General features: G+C 35.0%; 1 protein-coding gene across 2 annotated transcripts in view; it reads left to right on the forward strand.

Annotated features, from left to right (window-relative positions):
• Positions 1 to 21,965, forward strand: part of LOC116342976 — a 120,439-nt gene that overhangs the window by 58,964 nt on the left and 39,510 nt on the right. The window lies entirely within an intron of this gene.

Consider the following 21,965-nt stretch of genomic DNA (forward strand, 5'->3'; position numbering starts at 1 on the left):
GATATATTTCTTTTTCTTTTTGTTTTTGGTGATGCCGTTGTTGCTCGAAACGATGCCATGTGTTCTGTAATGGTTGCATTTTCTCTCTGGCTATGATCAAAAATAGATGCATATAATATGTGTGTACGTTTTCCTGTTGGAAACATTTTTCACATTACTATGGTATACCAAAATTCAAACTCTCACTCCGATTAGATTCATGTGTTGATTCGCTTGAGACGACGATGCCAGCATAAAATTCATAAATATTTGCTCATTGTGAATGGCTGTAATTATTTCGAGAGACTTGCGTCTACAATGTCCCATCGTTTATAAACACACAGCTGCCGATTGCATGTGTACACACATCCATGTATATTCGGTGATATATGTACGGTATATAGTATATTACGATCCCTTTTTTCCAATTTTATACACAAAAGAATGCTTTTGTTTACAATTATAACGAACACAAACAATTGTATGTGTGTGTGAGTGTAGAAAAAGGGCAACAGAGTATCAATTCAGTTGCGAATTATTTTTCTGTTCTCGCATCGCAAGCTAATTTGATTGTGGCAGAAAAATAAACACGCGTCCATAAAATGTCGTTTGTTATTATTTTTCTCTTGAAATATTGCCTGTGTCAATAAATGCCTTGATTTAGCCAAACAATCTCTATCGAAGGCTGAAATTGTATATAATTTCAATTAAAATTCATTGGCTTAATAACTTATGATCCGAATATACGCTTCTTTTGGAGTGGTTGGGTTCACAGTTTCGCTCGTGATCATTAATCCCCAATCTTAATGACTTCTCGAACCGAAAAAGCCATCAGTCATTTCGCGAAAAATCAAATGAGCCTCAATCTAAACTCCATCGACAGCACGAATATAGGTCAACACACAATGTAATTTTTTTTCTTTTCGCTGACCAAATTCCTATTCGGATCATTCAAACGATAATTTTCTGGGTGAATTCAATTTCTCTCCATTATGGTTTTGCATTTATAATTTTACTTTGAAAAAAGTTCTATAGACGCAAATCTATGTGCATTTGTGTGTGTGTGTTTCCAAGGGAAAATGATTGATCTAAAATGTTGTGTGTATGTGTTTGTCTTTACAAATGGAATAAATAAGAATTTGGAATTATTCTATCATCATATAATAATGAGAAATGTTCCCGTTACTTTATTATTTCAATTCATTCATTTTCTGCTATTGTTCGTACACCATTGCATCAGATGTTGTACATCATTCACTCATCGTCTTTGCCTCAATGTGTGTTTGCCTCACTTTTCTTGATGATGATTATATTTATTTATCCATTCGCTGTTTTTTGTTTCTGATTCGATTCCATATGCTGTATGTTTTCATTTCATCGGAAAATACAGCGCATATACACACATCGAGATCTCTTTTTCTCGTTCGTTTTTGTTTTCGTGATTCAATAGAATTGTTTATGTTCTCGGAATGTGATCCGAAAAATGTGTACGAGTAACCGACAGCCGGAGCGCAACGAAGCAGAGCGAGAGAGACAAGGTTTTCGCGCACGCGGAAGAAATAGTGTTGTTGACCAAAACCAAAACACACACACACGCACACTATAAGAAGAGTTATATGATTTGCACGTCTATTTTGCACTGTGCGCTTTCTGATCTTGATATGTTGAGATGATGCACGCTTGTGATTATAACATTTTGTGAGAGCATGCGCCAGCATACGGCCACTACAAATCCACATATCCGTTATTGTTGTGGCCGCCACGCTTGTTCATAAAATAGGAAAATTGCTGAATATTTAAATAAGATTGACATTTTAACACTGACACTGCGATCGTCGAACCACAGAACCGTTGTTTAATCATCTTCCTCTTTTTCCAATGGCAATTATTCTCATTTTGCAACAACAAAACAAAAATACAACCCATTTCTTACATTCGAATAGAGTTTTTTTTTACAAAAGTGTGCATTCGCCTTGAAACGTGATCAACAAAGAGATTGTATTAGAAGGAATACAAAACAGAAATAAACTGTTTCTGTCTCTCGGGCTGTTTTTTTATTTCATCAAGTGCAAACGCAAGAAAAAATACATTGAAAATCAAAATTTACGGAAGAATTTAATTGCATTTGCATGTTGCGATCGTGCTTTTTTTCACTCGGTGAATAGAAGTGAATATCTAAAAAAACGTATTGTTACGAGTAAAAAAAACTGTGCTGTTTGAAGAGAAGAAAAAAAGAACTCGACGGTTGAAAGAAAAAAAAAACAATTCACACAATTCAAATGAAATGCTAAATCGCAATGATGAATTGCTTTGTTTGCTGGTCTATATTGTTTTGAATTAAAAATCGGAGTGTGTTTGTGTTCACTAGCGCAACCATAATTTGTCATCTGTTTTGTACTCAGTTGGATATATTCAGTACACAAGGTAAAACATAATTCAAATCATATATACATTTTGTCAATGCAGAAATAAAAACAAATTCTAATCAAATCTAATCCAATTCTCACAAAACCGGAATAAACCAAAAATAGAATTCACGTGTTGTGCAACTCACTGGGGGGAGACACATACACATATTCAATCAAATCACTTTGTCGTTATTTGTCATAGCACATTATTTTATGTGTACTTGATAATATTTTAGTAATTTTTTTTTGTATTGCGGTTTTGTGTCGCCGGCGTTTGCGTGGTACAAAATCTATAGATTTTGATCTATACGTGGCCACCGACCGCGACAAAAACCTTTTTGACTTATTTCCATACTCTCTCTCCAACTCGGCGGTTACTGGTTTTTTTTTTTTCAAAATTGAAAATGTTAACCGCTTTAAGTGATCACTATAATTACGGTCACTTTCTAACTATTTGTCTGCAGTCCAGCGGCGTTTTCGGAAAGTGAACAGAGAAAAAAAGATATAAATAATTAACGAAAATGAATTTTGTACAAAAAAAACAAACTATATACGTAATAATGTCAGGCAAAATTCCGTGTATGATTAATGGCATTTGTTGCGCAATTTTTTCGAATTATTTTCAACAACAAAAAAAAAACACAATTGAGTGGCACAGAAGAAAAGGGTTACACTATTAAAACACATTTAATCTGAACGACAAAAAACAAAAGCATTGTTTTCGCTTGCACTGTGTTGTGATCTGCTTTTGATGGGTTGTCCGTGTGTTGAATTTTATCGTTGATGAACACAGCGTTTATTTCAAAGCGGGCTGACACTCACCGCACAAGCCAAGCGTAAATGAATAAGCATACATATTTGTTTGGTTCGTGCACCTTTCTAAACAAATGCCGAAATTAAAGTTTATTAAATGAAAAATGCTGCGTCCATGTCGCAAATCAATTTGAGAATGACTTGTAAAATTAGCGGAAGACCAAACAATGGAATTTCAATTTTTTATTCCATGCGCTTGGATATGCTCGGCAACGATATTTGGTTTTCGGATTTAAATATGTTGGTATTATCTCTTGGTATAATCTGAAATTCGATCGACAAGCTTATGTCGAATGAGTTTCGAGCAATATTCCATCAAAGATCGGATGTAATTATTGTGTATTTATCGAAAGCAGTAGCAATAAAATCGATGGATTTAGTTTGAAAATCGTCGTTGTTGTCGAGCACAAGGAAGCCCTGTCCAGTTTCGATGGCTATCATTTATCAGTTTATCGCTTATGGAGTCAACACAGCAACCATGACCATATAATTACTATCGCATTCACACAGTTATGTTTATCGATATGTAAGCATTAATCGAAGTACAAGAGCGGTAAATTGTAAGCGTAGCGAGCAAAAAACATAACATCGTAGTTCTTTTCTTGGCCACTCTGTGAAGTCCAATGAATTCATACAAGTTCTTCATGTTTTGTTATTTTCCACAGAAATATGGATGAATTTTCTATTGTACGTAGTGGTATGCGGGATAATTTGTTCGTCTTCTTTTATGAGTGTATATCATAGATGGGGAGACTTTTTTTGCAGGGGGGGGCTCATGGTGATTGGCCGGGGGGGCGGCGTTAACCAAAAAAAAAACAGCTCAAAATTTTTTTCGTGTATTCTTCAAAACCAGTTTATTTTTAAGAATATATATGAAATACGATTCGACTGTTGTGAACTGTGAAATGATGAATTTACGAATCCGATCTTTTTCTCAACATCTAAAAAGGCAAATAGTAAATATTTTAAATCTAGTATACAAATCGATTTTATGTAATCAAGAATTGTTAATTATGATTATTCGGCAAATCGCAGTTTGCAGCGGGGGGCAAATCGCATTTTTTTGTTTTGCAGGGGGGGGGGGGGCAAATGGGGGGGGGCAAACCCCAATTGTCAATTTTTGCAGACCGGGGCAAATACCGGCCGTTTGTGTGCCAGAGGGGGGCAAAACACGGAAACCCCCCCCCTCTCAGCACCTATGAGTGTATATGCATTCGCACAGTTTGATTTCAGAGTAAAATTTCCAATCGCATGGCATTCGGTGTGCCGATTTCGATCGTTCGATGTATTCGAAACAAAAAAAAAGTATCGACGTGATGTTATTCTGTGTGTTTCGAATGTTGTTCATGGTGAAAAAAAATATATAAATTTTCAGCCGGGCTATTGAATGCAGTGAGATTTACTCGTAACAAACAATTATTTATCTACTGTAAACGTGGTTTACAGCAAACGTGATAAATACTAACCAATAGATCTATAAATAAGCTAATCTTATCGCAATTGCACTGCAATATACTGCATAAAGAGCCGATATGTGTGTGAGTGCAAAGAGCATTCAGAAGTGCCCAACAAAAATGTTTAATTAACAAAGATTTATGTCACTAGAAAACTGTAGCCATTAAATCACGTTGGATGCTGCTTTTTCTATCGTCATTGGCAGTCTTTTTTGTTCAGCCTATGGACTTTGTGCGGTCCATAGAATTTTACTGTCGCAAACAAAAACACAGTTGGGATGGTCTTGATTATATTCCAAAGTTGAAGAACTACCGTCATTCGCTGGGAGTAAAACTGTTTATGATACACACATTGCAAAGTTGAGACCAAAGATTATAGCATCTAACGTTCATTAGTAATAAAAAAAATTGCGACTGATACTATGTCATACACCCAATTATAAAGTCTTGACTCATAAAAATATGATGTCGATTTCCTAATTGGGAACATACGCTGTATATTAATCTCGCAATGTGCTTGGCTGACAGCGCGAACGGATTGAGCGGAGGTGTATTGTTAAAAACACATATATTACAATTTTTTTTCGTTCACCATTCAAATGGTAAAAGTGCATCACGCTTTCCCGTGTCGACAAAATTTGTTTTCCAATATAATATAACACCCATGGAAAAATTGAAATCAAATAACAACAAGAAGAAATCGGCTTGATGAAATGTGGGCCACATTCTCTTTATTATTCGAAGAAGTAGGTGTGCCATGGCGATAGTAAGTACTTGACGCGTGTACATGATGGCACAAAAAAAAACAAGATTCGCTTCAATTTTATGGCTTAATTCTGACGCTTATATTGCCAATCTCATAAAATAATATCAAAATATTTTAATCGAATTTCCATTTTTCCGTGCATGCGATTTTACGAGCGTGTTCTCCTTTTTCTGCATGGCAAACAATGCAGGGCGGTTTTAAAACATATTTTGATCATCTGAATTTGATATCTCCATAAATAAATAAAACTTGTGTAGCAAATTTGATCGACGAAAAAAAAAGAAAGCAATCTAATCTTGCCTTCTGTTGTTGTTCGTTCGCAAAACGATTAAGTACATCATAATTAGTTGCATTGCCATATTTATTAAGCGTGTACAAGATCGGCGAGCAAATTGCAGCGAACATTCAAAGGTTTCGATCAGCAGTCGTCCACGTCGCCACCATTGCCATTATCATTGCATCGCTCATCCATTTTTCGACTTGAAGCAACAAAAAAAGACCGAGCGCAAGTCGTTTGTTTGTTTTCTTTTTCCAGTTCACTATTTTTAGACAGCCAGACATAAGTTTTGAAAAGTGTCTTAAACTTCATTAGGCTCGTTTTCTCACTCCATCTCTCTCTCGCTCTCGTACAAAATATAATCAAGTGGAAATGCATTTCAGATTGAGCTTGAAATAGAAATGCGGCTATGGATGCTCAAGATCTCATATATTTCCAAGTCGTTAACATTGTAAGCCATTCGTTGTCGTTGATCGTTTATTTTCGTGTTTTTCTCAACGTTTTCGTTTCGCGTAAATAAAACGATCTTATCAAGATACTATAATTTTTCGTTTGGTGTTGTAATTTATGACGACTCATTTGGTGTGTGTTTTTTATCATCATCGTTATGAAAGCAAAAATTCAATATTTTCATTGCACGCTCTGTGGCATGCCATTCTGCCATCGAACGGCAATCGACAAAATATGCTCTGAGTGAATTTGTGGCAAAAAAAAGTCTCTCGCTGCATCGACACTCCAATTTATAAGACGATGATCGAGCTGTAATCATGGCAGCTCCAAACTTGTGAAAAACACACACGAAACTAAAGTAGCAGATGAAAGAAATGACTTAGAGAAAATTCCTACACATTGAAGTTGTCGGTTTTTCTACACGTCAGATGTGTAATACTGGCTAATGAAATATATAAACGAAACGAGTTTGATATCGTGTTGTCATCGAAGCTGTAAAAATCATTTGACTTAAGCATAGTTGCTTTGAAAATTTATGGCAACACGTTAAAAGATCGCATCATCGTTTAGCAATGCTCACACAGTTCAAGTACACAATTTTCAAAATCACGATGTGATTTCCGAACAGAAAGAGACAGAAAATAAATAGCAAGTATCAAGTCGAGCTCGCCTCTCTCACAACTGCAATTCTGCATGCGGTTGTTCGTTGTCACCGAAGTTTACCAAGCAATAATTATATATGAGCGGAATTGATTGCATGCGAAAGCACTTCTTCGACACATTATATTCACGTTAATGTTTTGATTGTTCTTTTGTTGCGCGCGCACAATTGGCACGGCCGTTGTTAATTGATGGTGGGATTCTACACAAGAATCACTATAATTGCTTGCAAACAATTTTTTTTTATCTTCTTCATTCATTCATCGGTGTGTTCAATTTAAAAAAAAAAAGAGAAGACGCATCACACGGAGACGAAATAGAATGCGACAAACATTTTTCAACATCGTCACGTTGTGGAGTTTTTTTCACTCTCTCAACAATAACCATCCCACACACACAAAAAAAGTTGTCTAGCACACAATGGATGCACTCAAAATGCTTGACATTGTGCTGAACCGAACAGAAAATAGTGCATCATAAAATGTAAATAATGTTTTCACTATCTTCCCAATTAGATTTTTGCTCGGTCCCTAAGCTCAAATGCCAATTCTAACCATTTCCATCGTACTAACTCAATACGATCAGTTTGCATACAAGTCAGCTCGCAGTATGGAACGCAATTTGAACTTCAACCAGCTGCATACGATAAAAAAAACAAAACTTGTTTTCGAACAAAAAAAACGCACACAAAGCGTTCAGGATGATTCTTGAGCATCACACAAAAAATGATTCAGATTTTTGTTGTTTTTTTTTGTGTGTGCGTTTGTCGAATGCACGTTCGAAACATGTTCCATCTGGGTACTGTGCACATATGCGCATCCGCTCTCCTTTTGCGTCCATAATCGGTTTCACCTTTTGTGTGTTAAGATTTTGGACATGAATGCACAGGCACACAATGCCCTTTTCTCTCTTTCTCAGGTAAATTCCATGCAATCCTCTTGGCATTGGTGCGTGCATTTTAATATGTGTATAATATTTGATCTAAGTTGCCAAGTGTTGTTTTATCATTTTGTTTTGTTGGCATTTCTTTCGATTCTAAAATTCGTTCCAATCATCGATACGGCAGCACGTGTACATTGTTAAAGAAATGAAAAAAAGAAAAAGACGAACATTCATCATCCATTTTAATGGTATCTGCTGTCAAACGAAATCCAAAAAACATTTATCTAAATTACTTGCCAAGGTTCACAGAATTATCAGCAATTTCTTAATTCGGAGAAAAGCCATCCGAAAATTGGCCCCAGAATGAAACACACCACAAAACCGAAAAAGAAATGGTCACGCAATCCATTGAGCAAATAACATAATGTTTGCATTTCATTTGACCGATTGTGTATCGTACGGTTATTTATATTATGCAAGTTGTGTTCATCATTTTAAATATGGTCATTATTTGTATGTTTCTAATTAATTTATCACGCCTACAACGCTAAAATGTAATATTGCTGCAAATTTTCACTTGGCGGCATTTTAAGTGCCATTTCACGGAAATATCTTAACCAAATTCATGCTGGTTCATTAAAAAGTCGTCAAAAGTGTTGGTATTCAAATGCCCACCTGAAAAAAGCCATATTAAATTAATGTTCATGTGTTAATGAAACACTTCATCGGTAGATTTATCATTGAGTTGAACAAAAAAAAAAACCATTGTTTTGTCTGAAAGTAGTAATAGATTTTACACCATCACATTGCCATGCCATAAACCAAAACAGTCTTTTGTCGATTCAGTTTGGTTTCGGTTGGTTTTCCGATTGCTTTTGAATTTAGAGCCATGCCATTTTGCAGTTCAATCAATCACACAAGAGGTGTTTTATGCTTACACTTTCAAGTCGTCATCGTGGCGTGCTTGAGAAAACAATCTCTCCTTCTATCCACATGAAGAATTGCACCTACGCTCTGCTGAGATGCTTTAACAATGAAAACAAAACATTAACCACAACCGTTACGAATCTTAGCACTATTACATTGATGTCATATATGTAAATTGTGTGTGTGTGTGTACATTTCTTTGCAACGGAAGATCTTTTGCCGATCTTTTTCTGAATATCTATTTGTGCATTGTGTAAACCATGACATGGCAAACACCATCTTATACGTGTGTGAATGAAGAATCAACAACAAAAAAAATTGTATTTTTCGACATTTATCTTGTAGCGCGTAAAAAGCTAGTGCGTCATGTCAAAGTATCATAAACACTTGGTTCACATTTTAAAGTTGACGGCACAATGTGTTGAAAAACATGGGCTCGGTATTTATTCATTCGCAATTCGATGTAATGATTTTTGTATGTGATGTGAAACTTGATGTTGAAAATGGATGAAAAAAAAATTAAATCAGCATGAATCTTATCCAACCTCTTCCGGCAATGTGAATTTTATTAAGAAATAGGCAACTTAATTTAAATGAAATATATCGATGTGCAAAGCATCTTCTTTCGTAGCTCTCGAGAATTTTGAAGTGAAAAGAAAAAGATACAGTAATTGTCGTTTTCAAGTCATTAAAGGGTTTAATAGTTTGAGCTGTTTTGCTCTTTTTCTCTATCTCTCAATTCGTAAAACAAAAGAGTACAGTAATGCTGTCAAGTAAATTAAGTACCATTTTCTGGTGAATGCTTCGTTCTATGCAATAGAATCGCTTGGTGTACAGTGTTAATGATGGAGGATGTGACAATGGATTCGAAGTAATTTCGCTTTTTTTTCAGTTCGATACCATTGTTTTTGAAATAGAATGTATAGACTCTCGCCAAATTGCGACAATGATGCATTGTAAAATGGTATATGGATTACATATGTGGGTATTGGAACAAAAGAAAACGATCGTTCACAGAAGAAGAAAAAAAAATGTGAAACAACACACAGCAAAATCGCCACAGATGAACAACACAGCAAAAGCAAAATGTTTATGTTGGATTTTGAAAGTGCTCTCAAAGAGTCTGGCTGTCGGTTTTTCATGCTATTTTGAGCAATAACAGTGCGAGACAACAAGAAAAAAATCTAGGAGATCTCTAACAGCCTAATGGAATGGTATCATTCCTTTTATAGGCAAGTAAACACCAGTTTATCATTAAAACAGCCAACCATTTCATGATTTGTTTTTTTTTTTTTGCTACGTTGCTCGTATTTCTTCGTGTATACTTTCTACTTCTAATCTTGTATGTTTGCGTTTTTTGCGCACTTGCAAAAATCTCTTCAGATTGTTTCCCTCCAACAACATATTGATAGGGATCATTTATCGCCTTTTGCAAAACTTAGAAAAAAAATGAAATCTAACCTAAATATGTACACACTCACACTCGGCAACATGAAAACACCTTTTATCAACAAAATATACAAAATATAAAAAATAGCAGTCATTTAGCGTCTTAAGTTCTTTGGCACATTGAATGTTAATGATGGCATATATATGATTAACGTAGATTGTGTGTAACACTGTGAAAGTCCGTATAAAATGACTGTATTTGTCTGATGAATAATTCTATGTAAAATACGAGTGATTTGAATCGATTTTAATTTTCCATGGTAGCGCCACAAAATTTGTGGGTTGACCGATAAAATTTTAAGCTGGCTTTTCTTGGCTACGATTAAGTGGGGCAATATATTGCAATTCGCAATGGTTTCGTTCACATTTTTTTTGTCTTTCCTTCATGGATAGCAAATTGACGCTCAATCTGTTTACATGCAACTAATTGGATTCGACATCCATACGGATAATTTGATTATATTTCGTTCGTTCTTTTTTTCTTCTGAGTATGTCTTATTGGCAATTCCCAATTGATTGACCTTTTTCGGTTTGGTATGACGTTTAAAAAAATCGTGATCAAAGCTACTTGTTTTACGAAATAATGATTTCGCTTGTGTGTTAACTACATTATTCACATCGACAGAATTGCGCGCGAAAAGGGGCATTCATTTCATATACAGACAAAACAAAAATATTGTTTATGATTTTCGCAAGTGAATTTGCAAGCATAAGTGATGCCATTCGTTTGACCTTTTCGGTATTAAACATTAATTGAGACTGTTCCATGTTTTTTTTTGTCTGTTCTTCGTCGATACATCTTGCCCCGGTGGGTGTTTCATTTGCAGTCGCGCGAATCGGTGTTGAAAATTTTCTTTTACTCAATCAATTTCAACATTTTTGACAAACACACTGAAGCGATTTTGATGAATTTGACGAAACATGAGAAATTCCAGATTTTTCTTCAAATGTCAAATATTACTGCAATTGCGATATTGAGTCATTTAAAGAGTGCCTGCGAGCATTACACTTAATGCCATATCCAAAAGATGTGTTAATTCAAATATCAAATAATAAAATCTTAATGAATTAATCGTAAAAGCAAAATGAATAGCATTTTAATTCACTTTGTGCTCACGCTCGGTTCGGATACATCATTTGCGGTTGAGAACGACGATTGATCTTGATGTGGGCCAAAGTGAAAGTGCTTCGAGAATAAGATGTGTAAGAAATTGTGAAATTAATCTAATTTATAAAAGTCCAGCCACCATACCAGCTTGCTTTCATTCGACGAGGAATAAAAAGAACACGCTGAAAAAAAACTATAACTTTCTAAATTTAATGAAGAAATTAGATTTTCATGGATAATTTCAACGCGCTTATAATGTTAATGTGAAGCGTGCAATTGCAAATGGTTTTCTGGCTGTCATTAGCGATGATGTTGGAAAGAACATGAACGATATAGCTAGTTTAGCTTCATTACGCAATCGTACACTTGAATCATGTAGTTGTGAAAATGAGTTCAGTGTTCGCCGAGCCCAGTTTCAAAAAGTCACAGAAAAAACTAAAGCCAATTGAAGTAATAAGCAAAAATATATTGAAATGTGGCAGTTATATTCGCTGACTCGCTCTGAATTTAAGTGCATATGTTTATGACGAAAATGATTGTAAAAAGGAGCCGTTTTTTGTGTGTGGACACTGCGATAACATTCGAATTGTACAATAACCGTCCGAAAATAACAAAACAATGGCATTTTATGCAGATGTGCCATAGAAGCATATTGTTTCTCAAGCGAAAGAAGAAGAAAAAAAGAGGTTGCCACCATTTCACTTGCCATATGCTTGTCGAATGAGAACGACACAATAAACTGAATCCGTTGCATGTTCAATATTGTGCTGTTTTGTGTTTTGTTTTATATTCCGTTCAATTGTGGCTTTTAAGAGATTTTAAAATAATTGTGTTGAGCTTCAGGCTCCAGTGGACGCCAAACAAAAACATACTTATTTCAGATTACGTTTTTCTGCTTATTTTCTTGTGCACAACGAAACATTTTAAGATTGACAGAAAATGAGTATGATGACAAACGGTTTGTAAAACGCATTGCAATCTGACTGTGACACGGGTGCGTTCATTTTATGGTTTTATCCATATAAAATCACTGCAATCATTGCAAATTGTTTTTGCTTGACCGTTCACTTTTCGTGGCGTGCGCACCGAGAGTGAGAGAGAGAGAGAGGCGAATGGTGAGACAGAAATATATTTAAATAGAATTAATGGTCTACAAAACAGAGAATATTGTTTCCCATAAAGGGCCAATGGCGTTTTACAATCCAGCTGAATTACAGTTCTTGTCAATTGCATGAAACAAAGACACAAAAGCCAGACCAAAACCAAGACGAACCACAAGATTTGCAGCATTCTCAGCCGAATAACGGTTTATTTAATTTGCATAAAGTTTATTTGCTATGCTTTAAAATTCCGATTTTCTTTGCAAAAGAACGGTCGTACATTTGTTTCGGTAACACCGTGCCCAGGAGATCCGATCTCGTCAGTCATAAGTTTGTTAATTTTCATTTTAACTCATAAATAAATCAGCACAAAATTTATAATTTTCTATATGCCATAACTATGTTTAAAAACTTAAACAAATTTATTGAAAATTTCACTTCGCTTGATTTATGATTGGCACGGAAGATCATAAAATGTTTATCACTTGAAAATGGATAATTGGATTATAACCGAAAAAGAAATAAATTGGTGGGCAATATTGATAAGTTGCTTGAAGCGAATCGTGAGGATATGGCACACATACACTCACAAGAGTGTGGTCGGTTGACTGTGAAATTCCACGAAGAGAGTGAGCGTGTGACTTGTCAAAAAAGCATGCGGAACTGATAAAACGTGCGCACTTTTTCACACTACGTTTACATTTTGTCACGGTGTCAATTCATTCATTCTAAAAACAGACTCGATCTAAAGCCTGAATTCAACTCTCTCTCTCTCTCTATGTCTGTGTCTCGAGCGGTGTGAATGGCTATTTCTTTCATGATCTATTACACGTATTTCAATCTCCGTGTGTTTAGCCGAGCTATTTTTATTCGAACCATGATTTGTCGGCTGAAATTTATATCACATTATTTGTCATATGATTCAAATCAAAGATATGTGTGTTTTTTCCTTCATTTGATTGGGTGATGTGTTATTTTTAATTGAAACTGCTTTTCAACGATTTTTCAAACGACGAGCATTTCCATTCGTCAAAATCTTAAGCGGACCGAAGATGTGAAGGTGCAATAAAGCTTTGATCAGGAATGGACAGGAAAATTATCATCGTTTCTCACACATTCGATTGAAATAAATTTCGCTGAAGGGTCCCTCTGTCACTCATGGTATTGCTGTTGCTAGCCAAGAGTGTATTCGCCACCTGCTATTTTCATCTTCTTTTTTTTTCAAAATGGCATGACAACCAATAGAAAACCACTTTCATGAGAAAAATAAAATAACCAACGGTGATATTAACACACACTTGTCGGTGTCTCAGTATCTGCGACTGCTCACGCTATATCAAAACTGTGGTTTGCAGATTTTCCACTTTGTAAATGTCATTTCTATTTTTGCAAATGTGCACGACACGATCGCATGTATTTTTCACTTGCGTTTCGTTTAAATTCAAGACATTTTTTACGCTATTGCGCACTATTACAAGAACGAAGAACGGCAAAGGTGACAGTGCCAAATTAATAGTTATGATTTGCAAATGTTCACATTTCGATATATAATGCATGTGCACAATGCACTGTTTACCATTACCATAACCAATGTTACAAATGATCCGTAGCATAACGTGTGCAAATAATCAAACAATCATGTTCGCTGTCACATTATTCTGTTCGGCATAAATAAGTAAATACAAACAAACGCAAAAAATAGTTGAAACGAAGAGGAAAAAAACAACCACTGCAGAACCGCAACAAACACAAACCCAATGACGAATAAATTTATAGCTCGAATACGGTTTTGGTTTATTTTTTGCTCGTCTCTTGTGTGGCATAAAAAAATACGGCTGTTTGCAATTCGAAATTCACATCAAGTTTTTTTTTTCTTTGTTTCGCTCTCTTCTGGAGTCTGTGTAAATTTTCAAGAGATTTTTGCTTATGGCGGTATATCAAATGATTTCATCTTGAGCGTGCGCTCACACCGTTGCGCTGGAATTACAGCATTGCTGACGAGTGCGCACAAGAAAAACGATCAAGCAAAAAGTGTTCGCGCTGTGCAGCGAGAAAGTGTACACGGTTGATTGTCACTCGGTGTGTGCTGGTACAATCTATTAATTTATTACCTACAAAATTGTTTGTTTTTTGTGATTTTGTAATATTTTTCACTACCGTCATCGTTTTCTCTCTCCACATCCCGCTCTTCGACTTTGTCTTGTGATAAAAGTGTACAAATTTTGCAAAGATCTTTAACCCATTGGTTAATGTGCGCGATCGACTTTTTTTCTTCACATCTGCAGACGATAGACTTTGCCACGTTTTTTTTAATCTAACTACATTTAATTCCAATGGAGCACATGCTTAAGATAAAGAAAATTATAGCATATTTTTCAATTTACAATGAGTTTGAATTGCACGATTTCGAACGCTTAACTATTTGCTTGATTCAAATGCTTGAGCATTCAATTGTTCAATATGTATCGAATATACTTTTATCGATGATGGCACGTGTATTTTGGCTGTGGAATTTTTTTTTCGGGATTATCTAGGTTTATCCATGCCACTTTTTTGAGAAAGTGCTTACCACTTTGAAATCGTATAATCTTATTGAAAATGCAATCGAATTTGACTGAAGGTTAACAAAAGATCATGAAAAGTCGATTGATAAGCAGGCTTAAGAGAAAAAAATCTAAATAACAACAAAAAAATACTGATCTCTCTGCTGGATTAAGCTAAAACGAGTATTCACATGCTAGAAAATGTTGAATAAGAAATAAAAACGTTGCATTTCATTTCTGTTACTCGTAATCGCGTTTAGTGGACTTTCAAGTTCGACTGTTCATTTCCCATCGCAGTGCGATCTCTTTATTCGAGACACGATTTTCCATATGCACAGAAAGTGTATATGGAAATCAGAAATGATTACAGGTCGGCAAGTGTCGGCAAGCAGGTTGATTTTTTTTTTTCTTAATTCACTCATATCATATAAATTATATACTTATACACATTGTGGCAAGGCGGGATAAATGTCCAAATGCCATACGTTGCTAGTTTTTCATTCGAATGTGGTTTTTCTGATATTGTTGTTGTTGCTGCTGAAATGGGATGTGTCAAACGATGATCTATGAATGAATATTGAATATGAATTGCATTATAAACTTTCCGTTTATTATTTATCATTTTCGGTTGATTTTACCTATGCTGCTGCTGTTGCATTTCAAAAAGCGCGCTTTAACCATACTGTGGAAGCGATGTCACTTTCCTATACAAAATCAGTACTGAACTTTGTTCAAGGTATTGGCCCTCTATCAATGTTTTTGGTACTAATTTACTAAGCAGTTGACATAACATCACATCTTGTCAACTGTGTGTGAACGATACAAACTCGTGTATTATTGGTTCGGAGAAAAATTGTTATTGGTGCTCACGTTGGAACAAAGAAATTAGTTTGCTTCCATCCTTTGGCTTTAACCAATTCATTATTATCCACATCGTTTGAGTTGTCTCGTAAAACATCATTTCGTTAAGATAGGCTTTGAAATGATGGCAGCGTTGGAAAAAAAAACTTTATGAATTTCTCGCTGGTAGCGAATAGTAAAAGTACACCAAATGTGCACCATTTATCCGTTTTGCTTTTCCCTTGTGCTGTTCAACGATTAAGATAATCATTGAGTTCAATCTAAAACGGTGAATTACCGACACGTTTTTTTTTTTCTATTTTACGTTCCGTTGTTTCATTATGATTTAAACGAAACACACACATGGTCCGACCCGTGTGCCCATTAAAATGGCGAAAAATTTGAAATTTTTTTTTTTCATCCAAAATTGTTTGTTGTCTCTAATGCACACGGCACTGGACCTGTTGAACGGTGGTGGACTTTTTTTTGAATTTCATATATTTGGCGAAAGTGAATTCGATAACGACTCTATTAAAAATCACTCTATGAAAAAAGTTATATTTTCTGTGCCAAGCGTGTCATGTTACCGAATCCCCCCATTGTAGTAGTCACTTTTGTTTGTTCATTAGAAAATTACAAGTCATCGTTGAAATGCCTTTTGGGCTGTTATTTCACCGAAATACGATCGAGCCAGTGAACCATTTATTTCGATTAAAATGATTATGAAACCATTTTTTCTGTGACTACTGAATCAACCTGGTGCAATTTTATGAAAAATAAATATAATAATTTTACAGCGGTGATTGCATTTGAACTCGATTTAATCGGAGTCGGAACTCGGAGGAAAATCAAAAGAAAAAAAGTTAATCGATAGATTCGTAACAAAACCAACGCTAACTCTTTTTAATAACTATAATTTATGCACATAAAATGCATGTATGATAAGAAACGTGCATGAGGCACGATTGTCCCAAAAAGAGAACGTCTAATTGGTTTCGAAATCGATTATTAGAATGGGATGGAAACCGTTTATGGTATCCCGGTATTAAAATCAAATATGCTTTGTTTTTATTAGATACGCACACGTGCGCTTTAACAAAAAAAAAACGAAAAACAAAAGACCAACAGAGATCCCATAAACATAATTACAATGATTTCGAGCACATAAACATCAATTGCAGTTGCATAATGAGTTGCACGATTCCCAATACAAAATATTAAATGCCATGAGACAACAAACCGCAATCAAAATGCGCATATTTATATTTATCGATTTAAGCTAGGCATTTGCCAGCCAATCTCTTTCGCCGATTCTTTGTTTTTTTTTCCTTTTGCACCGGTTAGATAGTCGTTTTGTTCTGACATGGCAATTTATCATAAAATGCCAATCGACAAGAATGCATCCACGTCAACATTGAGTTATTTGAATCGACGTATGGCGACAGTAGGTGAACCAACTTGACTGATGCATTTTGATTTGCGATCCATTTTAATTTGTTGCACAAAATAGGAGAAAATAGTTTTTGTTCCTGTTTTTTTTTTCCTGCATAATTCATAGAGAAAACAAGACAACATTTCCGCATTCTTTCTTCATCAATGTGGCTTTGGAACATCGCAATGTTTTCAGAATCGATTTTTCGAAATCAATACATGCGACGCATTTCCCTGAATTATTCATGAATTGTACAAATTGAGTTAAATCATCTTGATTGGACAATTTCCGATTTACAAAGTGTGAAAATTTATTCGAGTTGCCACTGAAATGTTAAATTTCATTACTATGTTCTCGTTGGCTGCATCGAATAATTGTTTCGAAAGTGCGTGTGAAGAATGTACCATATGCCGAAAATAATAATAATACGACATGGATGGGTTCATGTCATTTGAGTGTTGAATCGACGTGCACCGGTTGTACGCTACAACCGGTAATGGCAAAGGAAATGTGCTCAAAAGTCGGTCATTGACATTCATTATGTTATGGAAATCTTTTCAAACAGTGTGTCATATTTTTCATTAAATTACGTGCATAAACATTATTTTTGATGTATCACCGTCATCATTGTCATACGTTCTAATTTCCCCGTAAAACATTCACATCTACATAATGACAATGAAACAACAACGCTTCAAACACAATCCACACAAACACGTAGAATATTCGTCGGCTGTAATAAAATTAAACTCTTGAAAATAGAGGAAAAAAAACAACAACGAACAGTCATAATTTACGCGTGTGTTTTGACGATTGGTTTATATTTATTGTTTCCCTCATAATAATATACGATATAGAATCGACAGATAAAATCGTTTATTAGTGCTTTTGTGTTCTTTCTAATCGAAAATCAATATTTATTTTCATATATTAAATGAGTTGAGGGGTTTGAGCTTATCTCTCTCTCGTTCGATTCTAATATTATCGATTTTTGCTTGCTTAAGTGTGCGTGTGTAAGTAGAAAGTGATCGATATTTTATTTTTATTTTTTGTTGAAGCAGCCGCGGTCAATCGAAGACAAACTACGGAAATCGTGTTCAAATTAACGCTCGTGTCGATGTTTTCATAGCCGGATTTCTTCTCTGTTTAATTTTTTTTTGTCTCTTGCTCATATAGTTGAACATTTTCTCTTTTGAAAATTGAAAATTACGAAACTTGCTTGTTTTTAAAAAAAATATATAAACATTTTGCTGATTCAAAAAGAGAGAAAAAAGCGTATTTTTCGCTGTGTGTGACTGTTTCCTTAAAATTGTTTCTGTTTTGTACGCTGTAAAACTACCGCATTTTATCGTTGTTGTTTTTTTTTCTTCTCCATTTTGATTGTCAGACATCGTTTTTAAACGACGATGTTAATATGATCATCATAAGTTAAAAAATGCATTTAAATCATGCATTCAGGAGTGTTGCTTTTTTCTCATTTCGAAAACCGGACGAAGCAAAAACCGATAAAAACTGAAATCTAGACCGACGAAAATGGTAAAATTGCTACCATGTAAATGAGAGATACGCACACGAAAACTTTAATTCGATGCGTAATTCAAAACAACACAATTTTATTTGCATGTAGTTTGGTTTTCAACGTTGCTAATGATTCATTTCACTGGTCATTGTATAGTTAGTTGGTTTTGTTTTTTCATTATGCTCTTGTTGGGCGATAATTACAGTTGCAGTGCAGTCATTCAGTTTTTTGTGTGTAAAATATCAATCATTCGCTTAATTATACAAATTGCATTGCGATAATAAAATGAGGAAAAGACACATGCACACAACATACTCGAAATAACAAGAATGATAATGATAATGAGCATATAACCATGTTCACTCTTTGACTTGGACTCTGCTCAAATGCAAGATGTAATTTATTGCTCTCGTTAATGTTATTCAATGATCTTGTAAGTCATTGCGCGATCTGAATTAAATGTGTTCCTATCAAATACAAAATATGCGGCTTGTACTTGTAAATTACAGCACGTCACTTAAAACCGAACGTATGTACGTATAAACGCATTCTTACAATGGACCACAGCATTCACTGCTTCATCGTGCCGATATAAATTTATTCGAACTGAATCAGAAAAAAAAAATCATTAAATTGAAAACAAAAGCAGCGAAAGAAAACAATAAGTCGAAATGGAGTGTGTATGTTCGGTGTCCATAAAAAAACAGATATGCAATTTGTGTTGTTATTGGTTAAGTACCTATATATTAAAGTACAAATGATTGCGTCTGTCTCTCGTTCTGCAAAAGGTGTTATTATAACTTATGTAAAACTGTATTAGCTAGAAGGATTTTTACTCTCCAATGCGAATGCACTCAATGACGTTGTACACATGAATTTTCACTTTATTTCAAAAACAAAATTCGTATAAAATCATTATATGGACGTACATATTACTTTATGATTTTGCGAACAATTTCACTCGGTCGCATTATAATAAATTTCGCTTTTTTTATGGCGAAAAAAAGTATTAAATTCGGCGAATCGGACGGAAGGAAAACCGTTGTAGCTTCAAGTGATCGTGTTCTGTGATGATTTGTGTAATAGATAGAAATTAAACGAGATTTACTGTTTGTTATTGATCTGAAGGTGAATTAATCGAAAACAACGCTTGTCGCTACACTGGCACGCCATCATTGAGCGCGTGTAATATTCAAACGATGTATTCAATATGTAATTATATTTCTCAATTAAAATGTTACTGGGCGTGTTGATTACAGCCTCAGTCGACGGAGAAAAAATAATAACATCATAATAATCATCGGGTGATCGGAGTGTTTGCGCCAGCGCACCCAGAACCAATCTGACTCTATAATCAATTCCAATCGATGATGTGCGCTCTGCAAAAAATGTAATGGTTTTTTATCTCAATGATTACGTCGGCTGGACCTTCAGCGGTGACGTTCCATGTTCTATGCAAAAAAAAAACACCCGACCCACAGATCGATAGCTACCGCTGCTAATGTTTTATTACGATCAATCAATGCTCAGGGATTTTGTGGCGTGCACTGCAATAGAATGTTGTGCCCGTGTGTATACATTGTGCGCTGACACTACATTCTAAGCGAATGTTTCAGCATATCAGAAGTACGTCATAGCCCATGTAAATTATTTTAATTTATAAATTATAGTTTGCAGCGACCGCATCAAATCATTTAGATATCGCATTAGAGATAATGGTAAATTGAAATTCATATCTCCGTATCGGATCGATAAGATCGGCATTTCATCTCGGCAGTGGCTTTGACGATTGATTGGAAAAATGCACTTATCCAACAACGTGCATAAAAATTGCCTTTCGTCACCGTCGCCACACCATAAATACCATGCACAGCAGCTGTTTTATTGTATTTGATTCTTATGATTAATTTTGCGGTAATTTCGATTCGGAACATATGAAAAATACTGATTTTCACTTGAAATTAGACATTTAATCAAAGTGAAATGGGCTGCAGTTGGCCTAAATTATGATTTTGTTTATATTATTTTCTTGATTGATGGTTTAGTGGACACGCGCAAAAGAGAGAAAGTCACAAAGAAATCGATAATATTTAGGCCTGTTTCACTTCCCCGAATTTTACGAAATGCCAAAACCATTTCCTCAATTGCTAATTGCACCAATATTTTATAATAAAACACAAAACTTTTGTACCATACACTTAACCACTTACTCAAATAATGGTTTTTCTCGCAATTTATTATCATCATTTTTCTAACGAACACTTTCAAAATCCTCTCGTAATTTATCGATCTATTTGCAAAACGATCAAATTACCTATTTGCGAGAAGAAATTCCATCGTATTGTTCAACGCATCAATCATGCTCATGGAATATGTGATTTAGTTTTTGATTTACGTACCAATTTATCTTAGTTTTCAAAATTGATGTTTTTGAATACGAATTTTGATATACGAATTGTTCACAAAATGGTTCATTTTCCGGCAGTGAAAACAGCGACTTATGGAGATAGAGACCAAAAAAAGTAAACGATTCGTCGTATTTGAATCTAATAAATTTCAACGATGAAAATAAAGTCTGTGCATACCCCCACATTCATTTTAGTGCATTGATGATGTACACTAAAAAAACACAGTAATCTAATCAATTCATAGTAAAACACGTATTCTATCATGTAACGTTTAATACTTTTCCGATTCGTTAGCGCCAAAGATAGCATATCCAAATCGCTTCAGGTGAAATTATTGATCAAGTTTGGTGCAATCGAGTGTGCCGTACTCCGACGACTATTTTCATTAGATTAATCGTTGTTTACATAACCGTTTTCATTTGAGATCAGGAAGTGCACGATTAGCGAAGGTATCACGTATAGTAGTACCTTGTGTCCCAAAATCATAAAGTGAGGCAATGCATCGCTTGTGCTGCAGGTTTAAATCGTATAATATGTTTTCTTGTTTACGAACGAGTGAAGGTAATTTGCATCGTAGGTATTCATTTGGGAAAAATTCCTTGCTAAAGGCAAAGATTTACACACTCCAACCGAAGATGTAGTCAGCAGACATTTACCGTACATACCGATTGCTTACGTGAGATTTTTTTTCTTCGTGTGTGTGTAATGGGTGAAATCATTTTCGAAAGGGCAGTATGATCAAATGTCAATGGGGGCAATTAAACCAAATGTTCAACGAATTTTTCCGGTGCTTTCATAGCGCGATTTATCTTTTCATTCGTTTCATTTACCGAAAAACCAATGCAACCGAACAATTATTGTTTGCGATTAAAGTATGTGCATTTATCAGTGCTGTTGAAATGATAAAAATGCAAATTCTTTTACATTAAATATCATAATAATCCAATGTT

This window comes from Contarinia nasturtii, unplaced genomic scaffold (assembly GCF_009176525.2).
Source record: "Contarinia nasturtii isolate CC-2019 unplaced genomic scaffold, AAFC_CNas_1.1 Cnas_scaffold_928, whole genome shotgun sequence".
Classification (NCBI taxonomy): domain Eukaryota; kingdom Metazoa; phylum Arthropoda; class Insecta; order Diptera; family Cecidomyiidae; genus Contarinia; species Contarinia nasturtii.